Here is a 22,716-nt window from a genome sequence, read left to right as displayed (position 1 = left end):
ATGAATCTTGGGCTCAACTTGCCCTTACGGCCGAACCTGAGTATCTTTTTCCAAGGTGAAACCTTAAGGAACACTTTGTCTCCCACCTGATACTCGATGTCTTTTCGTTTCAAATCTGCATACGATTTCTGACGATCCGTGGCTACCTTCAGACTTTCACGGATTACTTTTACTTTCTGTTCAGCATCTCTAATCAAATCAACTCCGAAAATTTTACTTTCACCGAGCTCGGTCCAAAACAATGGTGTACGGCATTTACGACCGTACAAGGCCTCGTAAGGTGCCATCTTAATACTTGATTGAAAACTATTATTGTAAGCGAATTCAATCAAAGGTAAATACCGTTCCCATGAACTACTGAACTCGAGGATGCAACATCTCAACATATCCTCAAGTATCTGAATTATCCGCTCGGATTGACCATCGGTTTGGGGGTGAAAAGCAGTGCTAAAATGCAGCTTGGTACCCAGAGCTTCTTGCAATTTCTTCCAAAATCGTGAGGTGAATCTCGGATCTCTATCCGACACGATAGAAACAGGTACCCCGTGTAATCTCACAATTTGATAAACATACAATTCAGCTAGTTTATCCAATGAAAAATCCGTACGTACGGGGATGAAATGAGCCGACTTAGTCAGTCTATCAACAACAACCCATATCGCATCCTTCTTACTTGCTGACAAGGGCAGTCCGGACACAAAGTCCATTGTGACTCGATCCCATTTCCACTCGGGTATCATGATCGGCTGGAGTAATCCTGAAGGCACTTGATGTTCCGCTTTCACTTGTTGACATATCAAACATCTCGAAACAAAGTCGGAGATGTCCCGTTTCATACCATGCCACCAAAATTGACGCTTCAAATCGTTGTACATTTTCGTACTCCCCGGGTGAATTGACATTCGGCTACAATGGGCTTCGTTCAGAATCATCGAAATGAGTTCCGAATTCCTTGGAACACACAAACGATTTCTGAACCTTAAACAATCATCATCATCAATTTGAAACTCCGATTCCTCGTTCGGAAAACACTTAGCCCGTTTTGCAACCAATTCATCATTGACTTTCTGAGCTTCACGAATTTGGTGAGTCAATAATGGTTTAGCTTTTAATTCAGCTACTAACACACTGTCTGGTAGAATAGACAAATGCACGTTCATCGCTCGTAAAGCAAACAATGACTTCCGGCTTAAGGCGTCCGCAACCACGTTAGCCTTTCCCGGGTGGTAATCAATGACAAGCTCGTAATCTTTCAACAACTCAAGCCAACGTCTTTGTCGCAGATTCAAGTCTCGTTGAGTCATCAAATATTTGAGACTTTTGTGATCCGAAAATACATGGCACTTCTCACCAAACAGATAATGTCGCCATATTTTTAAAGCAAACACGATGGCAGCTAGTTCGAGATCATGGGTCGGATAATTCCTCTCGTGTGGCTTCAATTGTCTCGACGCATAGGCCACGACTCGACCTTCTTGCATCAATACGCAACCCAACCCAAGTAGGGATGCGTCACTATAAATGACAAACTCTTTACCTGATTCGGGTTGCACCAAAATTGGAGCTTCAGTCAAATGAGTTTTCAGTTGGTCGAAACTTTTCTGACATTTCTCCGTCCACTCGAACTTAACATCCTTTTGAAGTAGCTTCGTCATTGGTGTGGCTATCATCGAGAAACCTTTCACAAATCGTCGGTAATAACCGGCGAGCCCCAAAAAGCTCCGAACTTCAGTAACATTTCTCGGAGGTTTCCAGTCCAGTATGGCTGAAATTTTGTTCGGGTCAACTCGAATACCCGACGCGGATACCACATGACCCAAGAAGCTAACCTCTCTTAACCAGAACTCACACTTACTAAACTTAGCATATAACCGCTTATCCCGCAAAATTTGCAGCACTAGCCTCAGATGCTCAGCATGTTCGGTCTCGTCTCTTGAATAGACCAAAATGTCATCAATGAACACCACTACGAACCGATCCAAATACGGCCTGAAGATCCGATTCATCAAATCCATAAATACTGCAGGGGCATTAGTGAGCCCAAACGGCATCACTAAGAATTCGTAGTGACCATATCTCGTTCTGAAGGCAGTTTTGGGAATATCTGAATCTCGGATTCGCAACTGATAATAGCCCAATCTCAAATCTATTTTTGAGAACACTGAGGCTCCCTTCAGTTGGTCGAACAAATCATCGATGCGCGGCAACGGATATTTGTTCTTTATCGTCACTTTATTCAGCTGACGATAGTCAATGCACAACCTCATGGTTCCGTCCTTCTTTTTCACGAACAATACTGGTGCACCCCAAGGTGAGAAACTTGGTCGAGCGAAACCTCTATCCGTCAGTTCTTGCAACTGAGCTTTCAACTCCTTTAACTCGGTTGGTGCCATACGATACGGAGCTATCAAAATCGGCGTAGTCCCAGGTACAAGCTCAATACCAAACTCTACCTCCCGAACAGGTGGTAAACCCGGTAATTCTTCCGGAAAAACATCCGGGTATTCACAAACCACCGGCACAGATTCGGGTTTCTTTTCTAATTCTTTGTCACCAAGTACATACGCAAGGTATGCTTCGCACCCTTTTCTTACATATTTCTGTGCCAACATTGCTGATATTACAGCTGGCATCCCCTCCAAGTCCGCAGACTCAATTCGGACTACTTCGTTATTTGCGCACCTCAAATCAATAGTCTTGCTCTTGCAATTCACAATCGCATCATGCGCGGTCAACCAATCCAACCCAAGGATAACATCAAATTCATCAAACGGCAAAAGCATCAAGTCCACCGGAAAACAGGAACCTCGAATTTCCAGGGGACATTTCTTACACACTTTGTCGACAAGCACGTAACGACCCAAGGGATTTGACACCCGAATTACGAACTCAGTAGACTCAATAGGTAAAGTCTTACTGGATGCTAAGGTTTCACATATGTAAGAATGAATAGAACCGGGGTCAATCAAAGCAATTACATTAGTATCAAAGAGAGTGAATGTACCGGTAATAACATCAGGCGAAGAAGCATCCTCGCGGGCACGTATAGCATAAGCTCTAGCAGGCGCACGGGCTTCGGATCTGGTTATATCATCTCTAGATCCTCTCTGACCACCACTAGCATTGCCCATATTTCCAGATGGTCTACCTCGAGCAGTGGTAGCACCCGGTCTCCCACTCTGATTTGCATTCTGTCCCGACAACCTCGGGCAATCTTTAATGAAGTCGTCAACTGATCCGCATTTGTAACAGGAGCGGTCAGGAAATCTACAACTCCCTGAATGCCATTTACCGCAATATCGGCATTTCGTCCTGTCTCGACGTTCATTCCCAACACTGGCGACCGAAGTGCCTCGTGTACCCACAGGGGGTCGATCACGATCTCGTCCAAAAAGGCCCGAAGTGCCTCTAAACTGGCCCGCATCATCTCGAAATCTCTTCGATGTCTGTTGAAGAGACCTTCCCGAGGATCTTTTACGAAACTCTCCAGTTCCCTCATCAACTCTTTGCTTTTCTTTTCTAAGCTCTTCGGCTTTACAAGCTCGTTCAACAAGTACCACGAACTCTCGTATTTCAAGAACGCCAACGAACATTTTTATATCTTCATTCAGCCCATCCTCGAAGCGTTTACACATAATAGCTTCGGACGAAACACATTCCCGAGCGTATTTGCTAAGTCTAACAAATTTTCGCTCGTAATCAGTAACCGACATGGAGCCTTGCTTAAGCTCAAGAAATTCCTTCCGTTTTTGATCAACAAATCTCTGACTAATATACTTTTTCCGAAACTCAGTTTGGAAAAACTCCCAAGTTACTTGCTCTCGGGGCACAATAGAAGTCAGAGTACTCCACCAATAGTAGGCAGAATCACGTAGCAAGGAGATAGCACACTTTAGGCATTCATCGGGTGTACAAGATAGCTCATCGAGTACCCGGATAGTGTTGTCCAGCCAAAATTCAACTTGCTCGGCATCATCGCTATCCATAGCCTTAAATTCAGTAGCCCCATGTTTTCGGATTCTGTCAACTGGGGGCTTATTTGACCTTATTTGGTCTGTTACCGGTGGTATTGTAGGTGCGGGGGTAGTATTTGTCGGGAATGGAGGTTGTGGAACAGCCATATTAGTTCGAATGTATTGGTTAAACCAATCATTCATCACGCTATAGAATGCTTGTCTAGCTTCATCATTCGGATTACTAGCATTAGGTTGAGAGTCCGCCGGCACTGTCCCTTGTGCGGGAGCAGGCGCTACACTCTCAAGATCATCAGCTACCTCTCGGTCACGATCGGGATCCATTACTATAAATAAACACATTTACAATTGTCAGAAATCACCACACTATCAAGTAATCACATAAAATGGCATGTATAGCTAGACCCAAAACCTTACGGTAGTCCTAGAATCGACTAAACCGTAGCTCTGATACCAATAAAATGTAACACCCCGAACCCGAGACCGACACCGGAGTCGGACACGAGATGTTAACAAACTTTGAAAAATTTTTCCAGACACTGCCCAGTCTGAGTACTAGTCGCTTCAAAAATCATATCTTGAGTTTCACAACTCGAAAATCGGTTTTGTGATTTTTCCCTGAAACTAGACTCATGTCCCCACCTATGTATTTTTTTCTAGAATTTTTGGTCGGGCCTATTAGTACAGTTTATTAGTCAAAGTCTCCCATGTTACAGGGGTCGACTACACTGACCTTTTCCCATTACGACTTGGATATCTTTCTGCACAGAGCTTCAATACTGATGCCGTTTGCTTCTATGGAAACTAGACTCAGAGAGGAATCCATACATATATGGTATGACCCATAATTATCTGTGGTCAATTTATAGTGAATTTCCAAAGGCGGAACAGGGAATCCAGAAACTGTTCTGGCCCTGTTCCGCAAGAACCCGAATATCTCTTACTGTACTGTTCCTATGATTGTTTCGTTACTTCCATATGAAAGTAGATTCATCAAGGTTCGATTACATAATTTATTACCTAATTAATTCCACTCCTACGAATTCTTGTGATTTTTCCAATCCACACCACTGCTGCTATCAGCTGCTGTTTTCAAAGTAAACCTTACCTAATTTGGGGTTTCATGGACCAACTAGGGCCTTGTCATACATAAGCCCACATATGATCATACTTAGCCATTCTAGTGGCTGATCATTTGCTCAACACTTCCATTCCAACTATAGTTACATCATGAAACCATCTATACATTCATAAACACGAATGGTCTAATGCCATACTCCACTTCTACAAGCCATTTTCGCATGGCTGTACACTTATACATTTCATAAAGTACTCGAAAAACAACAATGGGTAGTCCTATACATGCCATATCAAGATTCAACCAAAATAGTACCCAAAAGAGCCTTTGATAGTGTGGGCGACTTCGACTTCAAGATCCCGAGTCCGATAGCTGGAGAACCAAAAATCTATAAAACAGAGGAGCAGTGTAACGAGTAAGCAATTTATGCTTAGTAAGTTTGAGCAAGGAATTCCAGCATAAACAAAGAATAACACACATTTGGCTAAATGGAATATTTCATAATACGCAATTTACCGATATCAAACTTGCTTCACAACATTAACAACCCTTATGTACATACACAATAGACTAACTTAGCCGAAGGCCGGTAGCTCGTTTATCAACTGAGCGAACATTTATTTGTAAGGGCTCGATTAAATTTAACACATACGTAACATATCCCATATTGGGATGTTTTTCGAGTATTCGCTGGAATTTTACAGCAAGCTCATTCATTACCAAATCACGTACCTTCGGGATTTAACCGGATATAGCTCCTCGTTCAAATGCCTTCGGGACATAGCCCGGTTTTAGTAACTCACACAATGCCTTCGGGACATAACCCGGATTTAACAACTCGCACGAATGCCTTCGGGACTTAACCCGGATTTAATAACTCGCACGAATGCCTTCGGGACTTAACCCGGATTTAACAACTCGCACGAATGCCTTCGGGACTTAACCCGGATTTAGTATCTCGCACAAAGGCCTTCGGATCTTAGTCCGGATATATTCACTTAGCACAAAGCCTTCGGGACTTAGCCCGGACAGCATTCAATTAATCATGCACATTCATATTTCATTTTCATTTGCGAAACTCAAACACAAGGCACATATCGTCCTTGCACATTCGGCTCAATAGCCACACATAGAGCATGATTTAATCACATTGTAATTTAAGCTCTCTTACTCAAGAACTTACCTCGGGTGTTGTCGAACGATTCCGCTAGCTATTCAACCACTTTTTCCTTCCCTTTATCGGATTTATTTCCCCTTTGCTCTTGAGCTTAATCAAACAAATAAATTGATTTCATCATTTAGGCATCAAAAAGATGAACACAAGGCACTTAGCCCATATTTATACATTAGACATTAAAGTCTCATACATGCAAAAATCATGCATCAACACAACATATTAGCTAATTTCTTTCCCCTTGGCCGAATATGCATGTCTATTTTTGGGGTCGATTTCAACACTTAATACACACATATACACACTAGTAAAGCATCCTCCCCCTTTTCATCAATTTAACACATGCATTGCTCATTAACATGCAAAGTTATATTCGGCCTTAGCACACATCTTGCTAGCCGATTCTTCTCCATTTAGCAACCAATGCACATATGTGCTCACACAAAAATGCTAAAAAGGAGGTTCAAGAATCATCAAGCCATCATCACATGCATCATTAAAAAGCTTCATATTTTGCATGCAATGGCATTAACACAACCTCCACCTAGGCCGAATCTTAACTCATCCTCATGCCTCATCACCACAACATCAAACATCAACCAAGAATGATGCATCCATGGTCAAGTGCCATTTCCATCACATAGCAAGATTTAGACCATGGGCTAGGTAGAACTCAAGCTAACAACTAAAACATGCATGCATCTCATGGAACATCATCAAACATACCTTAGCCTAGCTACATGCATGGCCGAATCTCTTCACCTTTCTTCTTCTTTCCTCCTTAAAATTTTTGGCCAAGGATGAACCAAAGGATGAGAAATTTTTTTCTTTGTTTTTCTTTCTAATTTAGGCTAAAATGAAGGTGAGAAAGGATGAACACAAATTTTTCTCCTTTCTTCTCTTTAGCTCACGGCAATGGGGGGGGCAACCACACATTTTTTTTCTTTTGTTTCCATTTCTTTATTACCCATACTCCTTATTTTATTCTTCCATTAACAAAACATGTTTCATGACATGTTTTGCCCATCATTCCTTGTCATGGCCGGCCACTACTCATTAGGGGGGAAATTTGACATGCAAGTCCCCCCCTTTGTCCACATGCACTAATAGGTCCTCACACATTGACCTATCACATTTTAGAATTTTCTCACATAAGTCCTATTAACTAAATTCACATGAAATCAACCAAATTGAAGCTTGAAATTTTCACACATTCATAATTACATATTCTAGACAATAAGTATCACATTCAAACATTTTGGTGACTCGGTTTAGCGGTCCCGAAACCACTTCCCGACTAGGGTCAACTTTGGGCTGTCACAGAAATCGATTTGTAACCCTGAGAAATTAGCGAAAGTGATTCAAGATTTGGAAGCAACTTCTTCTGGTAAGATTTTCGAGGATGAAAATCCCTAAAGGGGAGAGAGTTGTAACAGCCCGTTTTTGGGGTTAATCAGAATAGTGGTTTCAAGACCATTATCCAAAGTTAAAATATTTATTTTATTATTTTAATAAAGTCTTCGGTATGATATTAGAGATGTGTGAAAGTTTCGTAAAGAAATTTTACCATTTGAGTGGTTAAGTGGCATGTATAAGTTAGAGTTATCTCAATATGAATGTAACGTATATATAGCCGTGTGATATGGCTTGGTTTTGGTTGTGATTGTAGATATGTTTTTTATATGATTTGGTATGTGTACTAAGCATAGTTTTGGTGCTTGTAGGTTTGACCCAATTGGGGTGGCAAATTGGCTATTCAAATAGCTTATTTTTGTCCACACGGGCAGAGACACGGGCGTGTGACCTGTAAACCTTGGAAAAATGTTAAGCTTTCGAAAAATTTTTATATGTGTTCAGTTTAGTCCTGACCCCTTTCTAATACATGTTTAAGGTCTCAATGACCTATATATAGGACTCCATATTGATGTTTGATCTATGATGTTTCGATGCTTATGAAATGATTATGAATGTTCAGTATTGTCTGGTAACGCCTTATAATCTGATTCTGGTGACAGATACAGGTTAGGGGTGTTACATTCCCTATGTGCAAAGTTGCTACGGGAAAAGGGATGCTAGCTTCGGGTCCTAAGCATTGTAAGATGGATTAATATTAATATAAAAATATTTTTTTATTAATTTTTTGAATTGTAAAATAAGCTTATGGTCAGCTAGACCTGAAAACAGGCCTGGGCTTGAATTTTGTTTGGAATTGAGCACTTTAAGATGACATAGCCTTAATGTAAAGAAAGTTAAGGGCAAGGCTCAAATGAGGAAAGGCTTATAGTGGATAATTAGGCACCTAAAGACTAGCAAGGGCGTAGTAAACGAAATGCTTTGGGGAGTTGAAAATAAGTGTAGATCAAAAAATTGTCGAATAGTGATATGTGATATTCGTGGTAGGTTTTAAATATTTATAATGAATCATTCTTGAAACTAACTATTATCACGATGAAGGCAAGTGTATCTATCGAACAGTAGTATAGCTTTAGCAAGACCAGATTATCGAACCCAAAGGAACTAAAAGTACTAGTATCAACTTTCTTTTTATTATCTAGCCTAAAAATAAAAGAGTTTTGTTTATCTAACTAATTAATTAAACTAAGAAATCACAGAAAAGAAATTTGGGGAAAATACTTTTTGGAAAACTCGATTGATTAAGACAATACTTAAGGAAAAATCCACCTAGACTTCACTTGTTATTTGACTGTGAATCGGACTATTTATTCATTCAACTTTTTTCGTAGAGATCCCTAAGTTATATTATTATCTCTCTCGAGACTAACAACTTCTAACCCTAAATTGAATAATTGAAATCTCTTTCTAATTAATGCCTTGGGGTTGCATTAACTTGATCTATGGATCCCCTTATTAGGTTTCACCCTAATCCGGCAAAATCTTGTCACCCTATCTCTAGGCATGCAATCAACTCCGCTTAATTATGACAAATTTACTCTTAGACAGGGACTATTCCTCCTTTGAATAAGAGCTTAACTTGAATCAATATCCTGGAAAATCAAAACAAGAATTAAGAACACATAATTAAGAACAAGTCAAATATTTATCATACAATTTAGTAGATAATAATAACAAGATCCGTCTTAGGTTTCATTCCCCTTAGGTATTTAGGGGTTTTAGTTCATACTAATGAAAGAAAACATCTCAAAAGAATAAAAATAACAAAACATAAGAAAACTCAAAACTCCTGAGGGAATTTGAAGGGAGATTTTCAGTCTTGATGGTGAATCCGGCTTCTGAGATGGATCAATCGACTTTCCTTGAGCAATTTCTTGCCTCCTCTTCTGCGTCCCCCCTCTTCTCCTCTTCTAGGGTGTATTTATAGGCTTTGGAATGCCTACGAGCCCTCAAAATTTGCCTTTTCCGAATTAGACTAAACTTGGGCTTGGCAAGGACATGCCCGTGTGCGATTGCTTAAGGTCGTGCTCAAGGCTGTTAAATGGGCACGAGCGTGTGATCTACCTGTGTAAATCGTGCTTTGACCTTGCCAAAGGGACACGGCCGTGTGGTTTGCCCGTGTGAGGAAGTCCAGGCCGTGTTGATTTCATACGTTAGCCAATTTTCTCCTTTTTTGGCCCGTTTCTCGTTCCTTTCACTGTCCTATGCTCACCTAAGTATAAAACATGAAATTAAGGCATTAGAAGCATCGAATTCACCAATTTTAAGGAGAAAACATTCATAAAATGTGCTAAGCATGGGATAGAAATATGTATAAATTATGGTTTATCAAATAGGTCAACCTTTTGAACTACTGTTGAATCCATGGGCAGGGAAAAGGCAACTTGGCGGAATGAAACATCTTAGTAGCTAGAGGAAAAGAAAGAAAAAGCGATTCCCATAGTAGCCACGAATAAAATGGGAGTAGCAACACTCGTCCCAAGTTTCTACGTCAGTTGGGCCTAGAATTAAACATCTTGTACACTTAAATACACAAATTAAACCTACCTAAGGCTTGTGTCAGCCTAATGGGTCACTAACACTCAACAATGTGCCAAAAACACTTATTTTATTAACTTTTACTACTTAGCTACTAACTACTGAAAATGCAATAATTAATATTAAAATGGTTAGAAAACAAGATCTTTAAGTGCAAAAATATACTGCAATAACTACTACATTTAACGTCACATCAAATAGCAAAGCTTATGTTAAGCAAATGAGCCAAGTTGTTAGGGTAGAATTTATGTTTTAGTTTTAAACTTAGTTTTTAATTAGTTTTTAATTTTTTTAAAAACATTTTTTATTTCTTGTTTAACTTGGATTCAATTTGTTATTAAGTATTTGATATTTTTCTTTCACTTCTTAACTGCCAACATCGATATCTCTATAGTTATTAAAAGAATTCGTAGAACTGAGCACATCCAGTTTATCAAACGAATAAATATCGATTTTCCTTTTGTTTTAGTTTAACTTGTTTTTTTTCATGATTAAATTAATTCTTAGGAAAATTGTTTCGAGATTCATGAGTAGCTAAATCCTTTAGGAAGGTTAACGAGAAAATGTGGGAGTAATTAATGGAAAAACGAAGGTTCCCCATAGAATTAGTTGATTTAAATTATGTATGCTAAAACCTTAGGATTGACGACCCTAGGAAGTCATCTAGGTAAAACGAGGTCGAAAGATAAGTTTGTTAAGTAAATTGTAATTTATCTTGGTTTAGAAAGCAAGGTCGAGATATAAATGAGTATTTATTGATTAGTTAATAGTTAGAGGCTAAAAGGTAATAATTGATTAATTATTAGCTAATTCACTAAAACTCAAGTTCTAAAGTTAATTACAACCATTGAAGTGAGTTAATCTTCTGCTTGTTAATCGAGATTTCTTTGTTGATTAATTTCTTTCTACTAATTTTATTTTCTTGCATAATATTAATATTCCTTATTTATTATTTATTTTAATATGATTTTTCTTGAGTATTGTTTAGAATTATTATTGTAGAAATAATTTTAGATTTAATTCATCCTCCCTTGGGTACGATCCTCAGAGTACTTCCTATACCCTGTTGTACAAACTATATTACAATTTGACTATTATAGTTGCGGACAATAACACCCTCTATATGCATGATACAACTACCATGCCTTTAAAGCAATTTTGGCAATGTTTGGCTTGGTCCCTCCACATGATCCCCAAGTCATTCATTTACCCTGTATACAAGCCAATAGATTTATAGGTTTAGATGAACTTAGTGAGATCCTGTACATCAGTATTCATAAAAAACTCTTATTTTTTTAGGAAAGTAAGATTTCATGCACAGGATTAAAACTCCTTGTGTTTTAGGGGATTCCACAATTAGATTGGCATTGTTGGCACTCATACTTTCTCTGTATTAATCATTGGCAGACATATCAGCTGACTTAGTTGTAGGTGTACTCTTTCAAGTAACCCTAATCTGGTACTTAACCTTGTTTGGCTTCATCATAGTCTTCCATTCCACCTTCCTGGCTCAGCTCGTCAAAGAGAACCATACAGGCGAATAAGCAAATTGTCAATTGGACTTGCAATTGTCTTTGTCAAAGTGGCGAATCCTGACCTTAATCCATTTATTCCCCGCTGAACTCAACATAGGTTTACCATATTACCCAGACGATTATCTTCTTTCTACTTGCCCTTTCATAGACACTTTTGTAAGGAAAACCCAATCTAGCTTCCTCATTTGCGGTCTTGAATATGAGATTTGGCTGATTTGTAAACACTCGCATTTCCTTGTGGACTCACACTTGCAAGATATTTCCACAGGACTTTTCCACATTAGCACATTTTACTAAGATGTTCCAATTAACAGATAGTTCTCGACGAACTATCTCTTATCTAGATTACCCTTAGCGGACTTCCTCATTTTATAGTCCCTATGAACTTTTCTGCACTACTTAATCCTGACAAACATCTCTTAGGACCCAATTGATCCTACAACTTTGGGGGGACAATCCTTTCAAAGTGGACCTTGGCGGACTTCCCACTTTTCTGGAGACCTTTTACCAAATTACCTCTTAAAATTTCAAATTTGATTAACCATTTTGTGAACACTTAGCCAATGATGGTTCTACATTAATTCTCGAAGAATCTTAATGGCAGATTTATATGTACAAATACCTTGAAGGAAATACCCCTTCCTTCCACATATGTCGCATTTAAGATGCGTTTACCAGTTCCTTTTACCTTCGCATTTTAGCGGATTCCTCTATTTAGCACGCTTACTCGTGTTTTTAGATGCATCATGATCATCTTGTCAAACTACTTGCTATTCAATTCATACAATAACCTCATTTTTATGCCTTGGCAAGCTTCCTATTCGACATCCTGGCAAACTTCATTTTTACCATGAGGTGTACCTATTCGCCATTGGATCATGTCATAGCTAACCATAGACTATTGATTTCGAAGAATCAATAAACCTCTGTTGAGTTGTTGCCCTGTAGAACCTGTATACAATTTACATAATGTCACCTTAAAAAAGCTATATACCATTTACAGGATGTCGCCCCAAATGACCTATACACCATCATCAATCTATCGCCCTAAAAGACTAGTCGATAACCATTGTCACGATGTCATCCCGAAGGACCAGTTGATATTCGTTCCACGATGCCGCCAAACTACATTGAATCCCATAAAAATCTACCTTTTAAATAGGAATTTATGCAAATTATAAGCATTTTGATAGCAAATTGTGTATTTTTAGTACATGTTTGAAAAATTGGGAAAATTTAAAGTAAGATTTTAATTTTAAGTAATTAAATACTAATTTTACATAATTTTACTTTATGTTGCTACATTTTGGAAATTACATTTTTTTGCTAAATTGCTACAGCTTGGTTTACTGACATGCTAGATGTTTGAAGTCATTATGGATGACACATGGACATGAGTTGAATATGAATCATCATGGGACAACAAAGCATAAGTATTGGGCACAAGGAATTAATTCTAACCGAGCTTGGAAGTGGGTTGATGAAAGGAACAAGTTTGCTCTTCACCTTGAAGCCCAAATAGTCCATTAAGGGGGAAAGAGTCCAAATTCAGCAATCATCAGCCCAACCGACTTTGGAACAATTAATTAAGGGTATTTACATGTGTAAAAAAATCACAAAATAGCCTCAACAAATTCCATGGTTGTCGTCCAACCTTTTTCTTTAATCAAGCAAGAATTATGCTAAAATCGAGTAGAAATCAACCTCTCTTTCCATAAATTATGGCCGACCATGCATGAGAGACTTTCAAGGGGTGTTCATGCTATTTTTTGCAAACTTTCAAGCCTTCCCTCAGGTATAAATACCACCTCTCATTCACCTCTAAAATCTTTCGTGCACTAACCATTCTCTCTTCTCTCAACATCTTTATTCTCCTTCTCTCCTACGCCTAAACCTTCCATATTCTTTCATCTCCCCATTCTCTCTTAGAGAGTTCATCTAGTAAGCAATTCTTGATTTGAAGCTCTCACAGTCAGCCACCTTAAAAAGTACTTTGCATTGGAGCATCAATAAAATTAGGAGGAAACCACCACGAATAGTTTCGGAGAATCACTGAAATTTTTTTAGAGTTTTTTCTTCATTTCTCTTTAAATTGTTCTAAGTTTGAAAACATACTTGCAAGTTACTTGAATGCTATTCATTTAGTGATGATTATTTAATTTGTTTCTACTAGAATGAGTGTGATTCCTTGATTTTTTTAGTTTAAATTATGTTTATAATGTTCTGCGCCTCAATTATTTATGCTGTAACACCCCAAACCCGTCTCCATCATTAGATTAGGGTTATAGAGTATTACAACACACATCATAACAATTACTAACATTTAACTATTCAAATATAAAATTAAATAACAAATAATCAAATTTAAGTGTCATTCATAGCATAAATATGATTATTGACATTAAATTGGACTTATAAGGCTTTAAAAATAATTTAGGAACAATCAGGGACTAATTTGAAACAAAATTTAAAGTTTAAGGAAATTTCAAAAATTTTGAATAAGGATCACATGACCGTGTGACAAAGCCCAGGACTTGTGGCACAGGGACATGGCCGTGTGGCCAACCATGTGACAGATCGTGTAACTTTCGAAGTAATTTCACATGGCCGTGTCTCAAGCCGTGTGCTAGATCGTGTTTAAATCAATGTTGGGTCACACGGCCATGTTACAGGCTGTGTCCCAGATTGTGAGACACACTCACTTGAAACACATGACCATGTAAAGAGACTGTGTGTAGCATACGGCCGTGTGATAGCCCGTGTCCCAGGTGGTGTGCCTCTAATTTTCTGTCAAAAGTAAGCTTACCAAAACGTGCTTACTTGAACATAAAGCAACTCATTTACCAACAATTAAACCTATTCAAAACACACTTAAACAAGCCTGAAACATGCCAAAATCATCCAACTTAAGTGCCTAACCAATGTGCCTTCATTGACACGACAATTCAATTAACAAACTTATCCACAATCATATCAATTAAGTTACATTCTAACCTATGGGTTCATACATAAAAACACATACCAACTTACCATTTTATTCTATCTATTCATATTCAATCATACCACAATTCAAACATTTCCAAATGATTTATATGAACTAACCAAACCCAAGGTTATATGCACACTTCAATCCAACATAAAAGGCATAAACAGGAGTGATCTAAAATCAAGCTTAAACATCTTCACATCACCCAAATATGAACACATAGAAATATGTATTCAACTTAAATACAAAAATACACTTATTACATGACAAGTTCCAAACCAAAATTGGATTTTCATACCAAACCATGAACAAGCACATTATTAACTAAAAGCATACATTCACCGCACAAGTATAGAACATACCACTTCTAGTAAGTACTTAAAACCTATACAAGATACTTATATTACATGCCACATATCCCAAAAATAAAAGTTTTCAAAATCTACCAAAAAGAGTTTGGATAGTGTGATATTCACGTTGATCCAATCGCTTGATTCCGCAAGATGTTATCTACAAGGAAACAGGAAAATGAAACGAGTAAGCTTTTACGAGCTTAATAAGTTCACAGGTTGAAACGTTATAACTTATCGTATAATCACATTTTTTATAAATAACAAAAATAATGGCTAACATTAACCCTGTCAATCACAACCATTCAACAAGTGAGTTAAGTAAATAAGAGTTATTTAATCACCTCATTTATACGGCATCAACCATTATCAAGTCACGATATAATATCAGAAACCATGAACACATGTACTAATCTTTCACAAGAAAATATAACTAAATACCATTTACATAAATTAAGTCATTTAACGATTAAAAAAATTTAGCCTGATGAACAGTATAAATAGATAAGATACGTAGTTATCCACCCCAAACATGCCAAAAAGCTCATACGAGCCAAACCAACCGAGAACACGCCTTGCCACCAAGTGCCTAGCCCGTAGGCTAACATCCCTCTGAAAACACACTTGGGCACCAAGTGCCAATCCCGAAGGCTTTACATCCACACCTGGTAACACACCAGAATCACTGTAAATATAACACGATAGTCCATAACAAATGCTAGACTCCAGTATAGTCAGTGGACAGAAACAAGATAGGAATCATCATCTCAACACAAGTTAATCCCATACAATGCACAAAATAACCTATTGGCATGCCAATTGTATCCTATCATATGTTTATTCAGGCTTGATATACAAATCCGCGTAATATCTTACAAAACAATTACATTTCTCACCTTGAATCATCTTTATGATTATTTCATGAAATATATATGTATTCAATAAATCATAAATCACAAGTCAATTAAATTTTGCAATTTATACTAAACTAAGTCGTATGAACTTACCTAGACGAAAACGATTGTAAAAACAAGGCCAACAACTAATCTGTCAATTTAGCTTTTCCATGATTCGAGTTCGATTGTATCGTTTCTTGATCTAAATATAATAATTTTATTTAATTAACCAATTAAAATATTATAAAATACTAAAATTTATATATTTGACTATTAATCGACATTTTACACTTTTTCCCTACACTTATATTTTAAAAAAATTTAGTCTCTAAACCGAAAACATTCAAATTTATCACAAATCCATAAATTATTATGCTATCCAAATTTATATTCATATTAGTACAACCCATAATTATTCAAAATTCACAATAACTTCATGTCAAATTTAATCTTTTATCGATTCTGTCCTTTAACTAAAACTTAATTAAAATCACTTTAAAAAATAGTCTTAATCAACAACCAAGATTAAATATTCTACAATTAAACTTTAAAATCACACTAAACTCATCAATGGCACCTTCCAAAACACTTAACAATTTTACAAACTAATCCCCAGGTTAGATAGATTAAGCTAAAATGATCTCAAAAATATAAAAATTATTAAAAACGATTAATTGAGAGACTTACATGCAATAGAATAAAGAACTGAACTTCAAGCAAGCTCAACCATGGAGTTTTGACAATTGCAAAGATGAAGAAGAAATAAAATTGACTTAGTGTTTTCTTTCTTTTTTTTTATTTTAAATACATTAACATTATTTTTTTATAAAATTTATTTTAAAAGCTTTCGTTATTAAGTTAAAAGCGGTCCGCTACAATTTTAAATGGCTCAATTTCCATTTAAAACCATCTACTTAAAGCTTTATACCCAATTCTTACAAAATCCCTATTAATAATTAACTTTTGCAACGTTTATGATTTAGCATTTTTTCTTTAATTAACTAGCCAAACATCAAAATTTATGGACTAAATTTCAATACACTTATATAATCACTCCGTAAATATTCTTAGTTTATAGAAACGAGGTCTCGATACCTCATTTTCTAAAATCACTTGACTTTAGGGACAAATCACTAGTACTTAACAAATCATTTCAAATATAAAAATTATCAAATCATTATTTAATATAATACTATATTTGACTCATAAATATTAATATATAATATATACAGACTCACTTGTCAGAATTGTGGTCCCGAAACCACTATTTTTGACACCACTGTAAAATGGGCTGTTACATATGCTTCCAATTAAAATAATTTATATTGTTCATGCATCAATATATGTTTGAATGCATTAGAATTAATTGCTTAATCAGATTCAGATGATGATTAATGAACACAATATTTGGAAGGTGCATGTTTAATCTATATTCGACAGAAATAGGTTAAAGGTTTGTAATAATTCAAAAGAACCTTATTACCTCAAAAAACTTTAGATTTATGTGATTAAATTCTTTCCAACAGATATGTCCATGTTACTTTGCATAAATTCTAAGGAATGGTGGCTTAAAATATAATCCTTATTTAATTTTTTTTTTACATAGACATATGCAAGTTTTTCTAAGTGATAAATATAAGACTTCGACAGAAGCTTAAGAATTTTAGATTCCGAGTTAATAGATAATCCAGTTGTCATGGAATTTTTTGGAACATTTGTTAAGTATATTTGTGAGTGAATTAAATCAAGAGTTGTAATGGTTCTAGCTTATTCATGTTATTGTTGTTAAATCTTGTGAATTGTTGCTTAAACATTTCATTGCATTTTATTTCATTTTCATTTGCATATTAGCTGTTAATTTAATTTAATTAGAACATCCATCACTTTCAATTATTTTATTTTAATAACCAAATTGGTAAATATTAATTTTACAATTTATTATTATTAACACAATCCTTGTGGAGACGATACTCTTTTTACTCACTTATTACTTGATAATGACTGTGTATACTTGCACATTCCGTCTTGAACCAATTTTTTGGCCCATTTGTTGGGGACTGTTAATTTGATTATTTTTTAAATTAATTCTTGCAATTTGGTTATTTATTTTTATTTAATTAATCTTTTTATTTTTGTGATTTTCTTTTCAGGTGTTTATGAGCATTAATCGAATTATCGACTTACTCCATGTAGACCTAAAATCGAGTGGACATTTAGACAAAGAAAATGAGAAAGAATAACCTAGAGACAAGCCACATAAATGAACCCCAAAAATTGAAACAAAGTTCAAGGGAATAGAGCTGCTAATGCTAGTAATCCAATCCTTATTGCTGATGATAGGGATCAAACCATAAGGCAGTATGTTGTGCCATTTTTTAATAAGATTAATTAGAGAATTAGGATACCTGAGATCGAGGCACCGTAGTTCAAATTGAAGCCAGTGATGTTCTAAATGCTTCAGACGGTGGGCCAATTTAGTGGAATACCCGCAGAAGATCATAACCTTCACCTTCGACTGTTCATAGAGGTGAGTGATTCGTTCAAGATAACTGGTGTAACCAAAGACGCATTGAGGTTGAAGTTGTTTCCATACTCATTGCGAGATAGAGCATGAGCATGGCGTAATTCATTGCCACCTAGTTCAATTTTTACATGGCAAGAATTAGCAAAACGCTTCCTAATTAAGTATTTCCCACCTAGCAAAAATGCTAAGATGTGGAATAAGATCACTAATTTTTAGCAATTGTGTGATGAATCCTTATATGAAGCATGAGAAAGATTTAAAAAGTTACTACAAAAATACCCTTACCGCGGGATTCTGCATTGCATCCAACTGGATACATTTTATAATGGTCTCAACATACACACTTGGTAGATGCTTTTGCGAAATGTGCTCTCCTTTCTATGTCTTATAATGAGGATTATGAAATTATCAAGAGAATAGTCAATAACAACTTCAGTGGTTGAACAATCTAGCAACTGTAGGAAGACGAGTAGTAGGAGTGCATGAAATGTATGCTCTCACTTCACTTGCAGCTCAGGTATCTTCAATTTCTTAAATGCTTAAGAATTTTTCTACTAATGGACTGAATAATGTTGTAGCTCAAGCATCAAGTCAATTTGACAATATTTCTTGCGTATGCTATGGGAACGGACATTCGTTTGAGAATCGTCCTTCAAATCTCGAGTCTGTCTATTATGTAGGAAATCAAAACCAGAATAGAAGTGGACAAAGAACACAGTCCAAGTTCAATAACCCTTCGTGGTGAAACCATTCAAACTTCTCTTGGAGTAATCAATGAGTCGGGCCGAACAATACCTACATACAACATAGATCAAATCAACCTCTAGGTTTAAATGAACAAGTTCAAAAACCACTACAAGCTGAACCTTCTAATAATTTGGAGAATTTGTTGAAGGCATAAATGGATAAGAATGATGCCTTAATCTAGAGCCAAGCAACAACACTGAAAAAATTAAAAAGTGAATTGGGTCAGTTAGCTACGAAGCTCTATAATAGACCTCAAGGAGACTTGCTGAGTAACATATAAAATCCAAGGAATATGATTAAGGAACACTGCAAAGCAGTTGCTTTACGAAGTGGGAGGACTTTGGAACCCAAGGTAGTTTAGGTTGAAAATGAACTTGCCAAGAGGAAGGAAACTCAAGGTTGAAATTCCTACACCACAGATGCCAGATTCTAAAAATTCTGAAGAGGTAAAATCCAAACTAGTCAATTCTAATAAGCTAACACCTTTTTAATATGCAAATACAATACCTTAGAAAAGTTGTCTGATCTAAGCCAAGGTTCTATCACCTCCGTATCCATAAAGATTCAAGCAACAGAAATAGGAGATGCAGTTCAAGAAATTCTTGGATGTTCTTAAGTAACTTCATATCAATATCCCATTGGTAGAAGCCTTAGAATAAATGCCTAACTATGTCAAGTTCATAAAGGATATTTTATCCAAGAAAAAGAGGCTTGGATAGTTTGAGACTATAGTATTTACAAAGGAGTGCGGTACATTCCTACAAAAGAAGCTACCTCCGAAAATAAAGGACCTTGGGAGCTTTACTATACCCTGTAACATTGGAGAATCTTACTATGGTAAAGTTTTATGTGATCTAGAAGTGAGCATCAACTTGATGCCAATGTCTATTTTTAAGATGTTAGGTATAAGTGATGTTAGACCAACAATTATGACACTCCAACTAATCGATTGATCTTTAGCACACCTAGAAAGAAAGATCAAGGATGCTGTGGTACATGTAGATAAGTTTATTTTTCCTACTGATTTTATTGTTTTAGATTTTGAAGCAGATAAGAAAATGTCGATCATCCTAGGAGACCTTTTCTAGCAACAAGGAGAACATTAATAGATGTGCAGAAAAGTGAACTTACCATGCGAGTTCAAGATGATTAGGTAACCTTTAATGTTCTTAAATCCATGAAATTTCCTGATCCGGTGGAATAATGCTCAATAATGGAAAAGTTAGTGATGTGGCCCGGCTCGGGTGGTTGAGTCGAATTCACTTGATTACCCGATCGTAGACAAGAGAGTCGTTCGTGCCTCGTATTCGAGAAATGGAAGTGAATGGGTAAGTTGGGATAAGCGGAAGGTTTCAAAGAAGGGTAAGATTAGTAACAGGTTCAGCTATGGGTAACAAAGATGTTGTCAGATAGTTGGCTCGGTTTGGTGATAACAAAAAGAAATTCGAAGAATGAGGATGGAAAACGAGCTTAATGTCAGGAATGATTCAACACTAAATAGTGTCACCCCGATTCCTATATTGTTAAGGTGAAAAGGATGAATAGATGGACAGGTGAACGCCACACTAAGATTGGTGATAAGTTCAAACAAGGACGATTGACGCCACTAAAACAAGCTAGATAAGTCTTTCGAAACTTGTACGAGATATGAGAGGAAGCAACCTCACAAGAACAATGTTCATTAACAAATTGGCAAAAGTCCTTTTACAATGAAATGAACAAACTATTTATAGGCTATCATGTAATAGCCGAATAGACAAACTAGCTAGCTTAAAAACTAATCAAATTCGGTCATGAACTAACTAGAATGTTCTAGAATGAAAACATTAATTAACTAGTCTTGGTTCGGCTGATGGGAATGTGTTTGGACAGCTTCATGTATGAGCTTTAATCACTTGAATGAATGTGAACCTTTGGAAGCTCAATGGGTGTCTAGGTTTGGCCATAGGGTGCACGAAGCTTCCAAGATGTGTCTCTTGGCCGAATAGGTGCTTAAAAACTCCAAGGGTCCTCCCACATGCATTCGGCTGTACATGGAACTTGGAAGGAAGCTTGAACCTAGCCGTACATGAACTTGCATTAATTATCCTCCATTCATGCATGTGTACCGTCAAAAGGGAATGTTGTAACGTCCCGTACCCGAGACCGTTGCCGGAGTCGAACATGAGGTGTTATCGGGCTTAATTCATTTACTTACACAGTTCATTTTAAAATTTCCAGACAAGCTGGCTAACTGCATCACAGTCACTTTAAAAATCATATCTCGAGTTCCAAAACTCAAAAACCGATTCCGTAAATTTTTCCCGAAACTAGACTCATATATCCATCTACAAATTTGTTTCTAGAATTTTGGTCGGGCCAATTAGTACAGTTTATTAGTTAAAGTCTCCCCTGTTTCAAGGTTCGACTACTCTGACCTTCATGCATTACGACTTAGATATCTCCCTGTACAGAGCTTCAATACTTATGCCGTTTGTTTCTAATGAAACTAGACTCAAAAAGGAATCTGTACATATAAAGCATGACTTCTAATTATCTCTGGTTAATTTATGGTGAATTACCAAATCAGAACAGGGGATCCAGAAAACGCTCTGGCCCTGTTTCACGAAAACTCAAACATCTCATAAAATACGGCTCATATGTTCGTTTCGTTTCTTTCATATGAAAATAGACTCATCAAGCTTCGATTACATAATTTATTCACTATTTAATTCCATTCCTACTCTTTTTAGTGATTTTTCAAATTCACATCACTGCTGCTGTCAGCATATATTCAAGATACCAATAAAATTGTAACGCCCCGCACTCGAGACCATTGCCGGAGTCGAACACGAGGTGTTAACGAACTTAATTCATTTATTTACACAGTTCATTTTAAAATTTCCAGACAAGCTGGCTAACTGCGTCACTGTCACCTTAAAAATCATATCTCGAGTTCCAGAACTCAAAAACTAATTCCGTAAATTTTCTCTGAAACTAGACTCATATATCCATCTACATATTTTTTTTTAGAATTTTTGGTCAGGCCAATTAGTACAGTGTATTTGTTAAAGTCTCCCCTGTTTCAGGGTTCGACTACTCTGACCTTCATGCATTACGACTTTGATATCTCCCTGTACAGGGCTTCCATACATATGCCGTTTGTTTCTAATGAAACTAGACTCAAAAAGGAATCTGTACATATAAAGCATGACTTCTAATTATTTCTGGTTAATTTATGGTAAATTTCCAAAGTCAGAACAGGGGATCCAGTAACCGTTCTGGTCCTGTTTCACGAAAACTTAAACATCTCATAAAATACGGCTCATATGGTCATTTCGCTTCTTCCATATGAAAATATACTCATCAAGGTTCGATTACATAATTTATTTATTATTTAATTACATTCCTACTATTTTTAGTGAATTTTAAAACTCACATCACTGCTGCTGTCAGCATCTATTTTAAGGTAAATTTCACCTATTTCATAGTTTCCATGATTCAACTAGTCATTTGACATAC

The 22,716-nt window shown here is 36.6% G+C and overlaps 1 non-coding gene across 1 annotated transcript; it reads right to left on the bottom strand.

The window, feature by feature from the left end:
• Window positions 1–18,654: 18,654 nt before the first annotated feature.
• LOC121212004 (small nucleolar RNA R71) lies at window positions 18,655–18,761 on the bottom strand. Its single transcript, XR_005907216.1, has one exon. It is a non-coding gene; the product is annotated as a small nucleolar RNA R71 (small nucleolar RNA).
• Window positions 18,762–22,716: the final 3,955 nt, after the last annotated feature.

This window comes from Gossypium hirsutum, chromosome A12, assembly GCF_007990345.1.
Source record: "Gossypium hirsutum isolate 1008001.06 chromosome A12, Gossypium_hirsutum_v2.1, whole genome shotgun sequence".
In the NCBI taxonomy this organism is placed as follows: Eukaryota; Viridiplantae; Streptophyta; class Magnoliopsida; order Malvales; family Malvaceae; genus Gossypium; species Gossypium hirsutum.
Note: the sequence above shows the minus strand (reverse complement) of the source record. Positions and strands in the feature narration are given on the sequence as shown.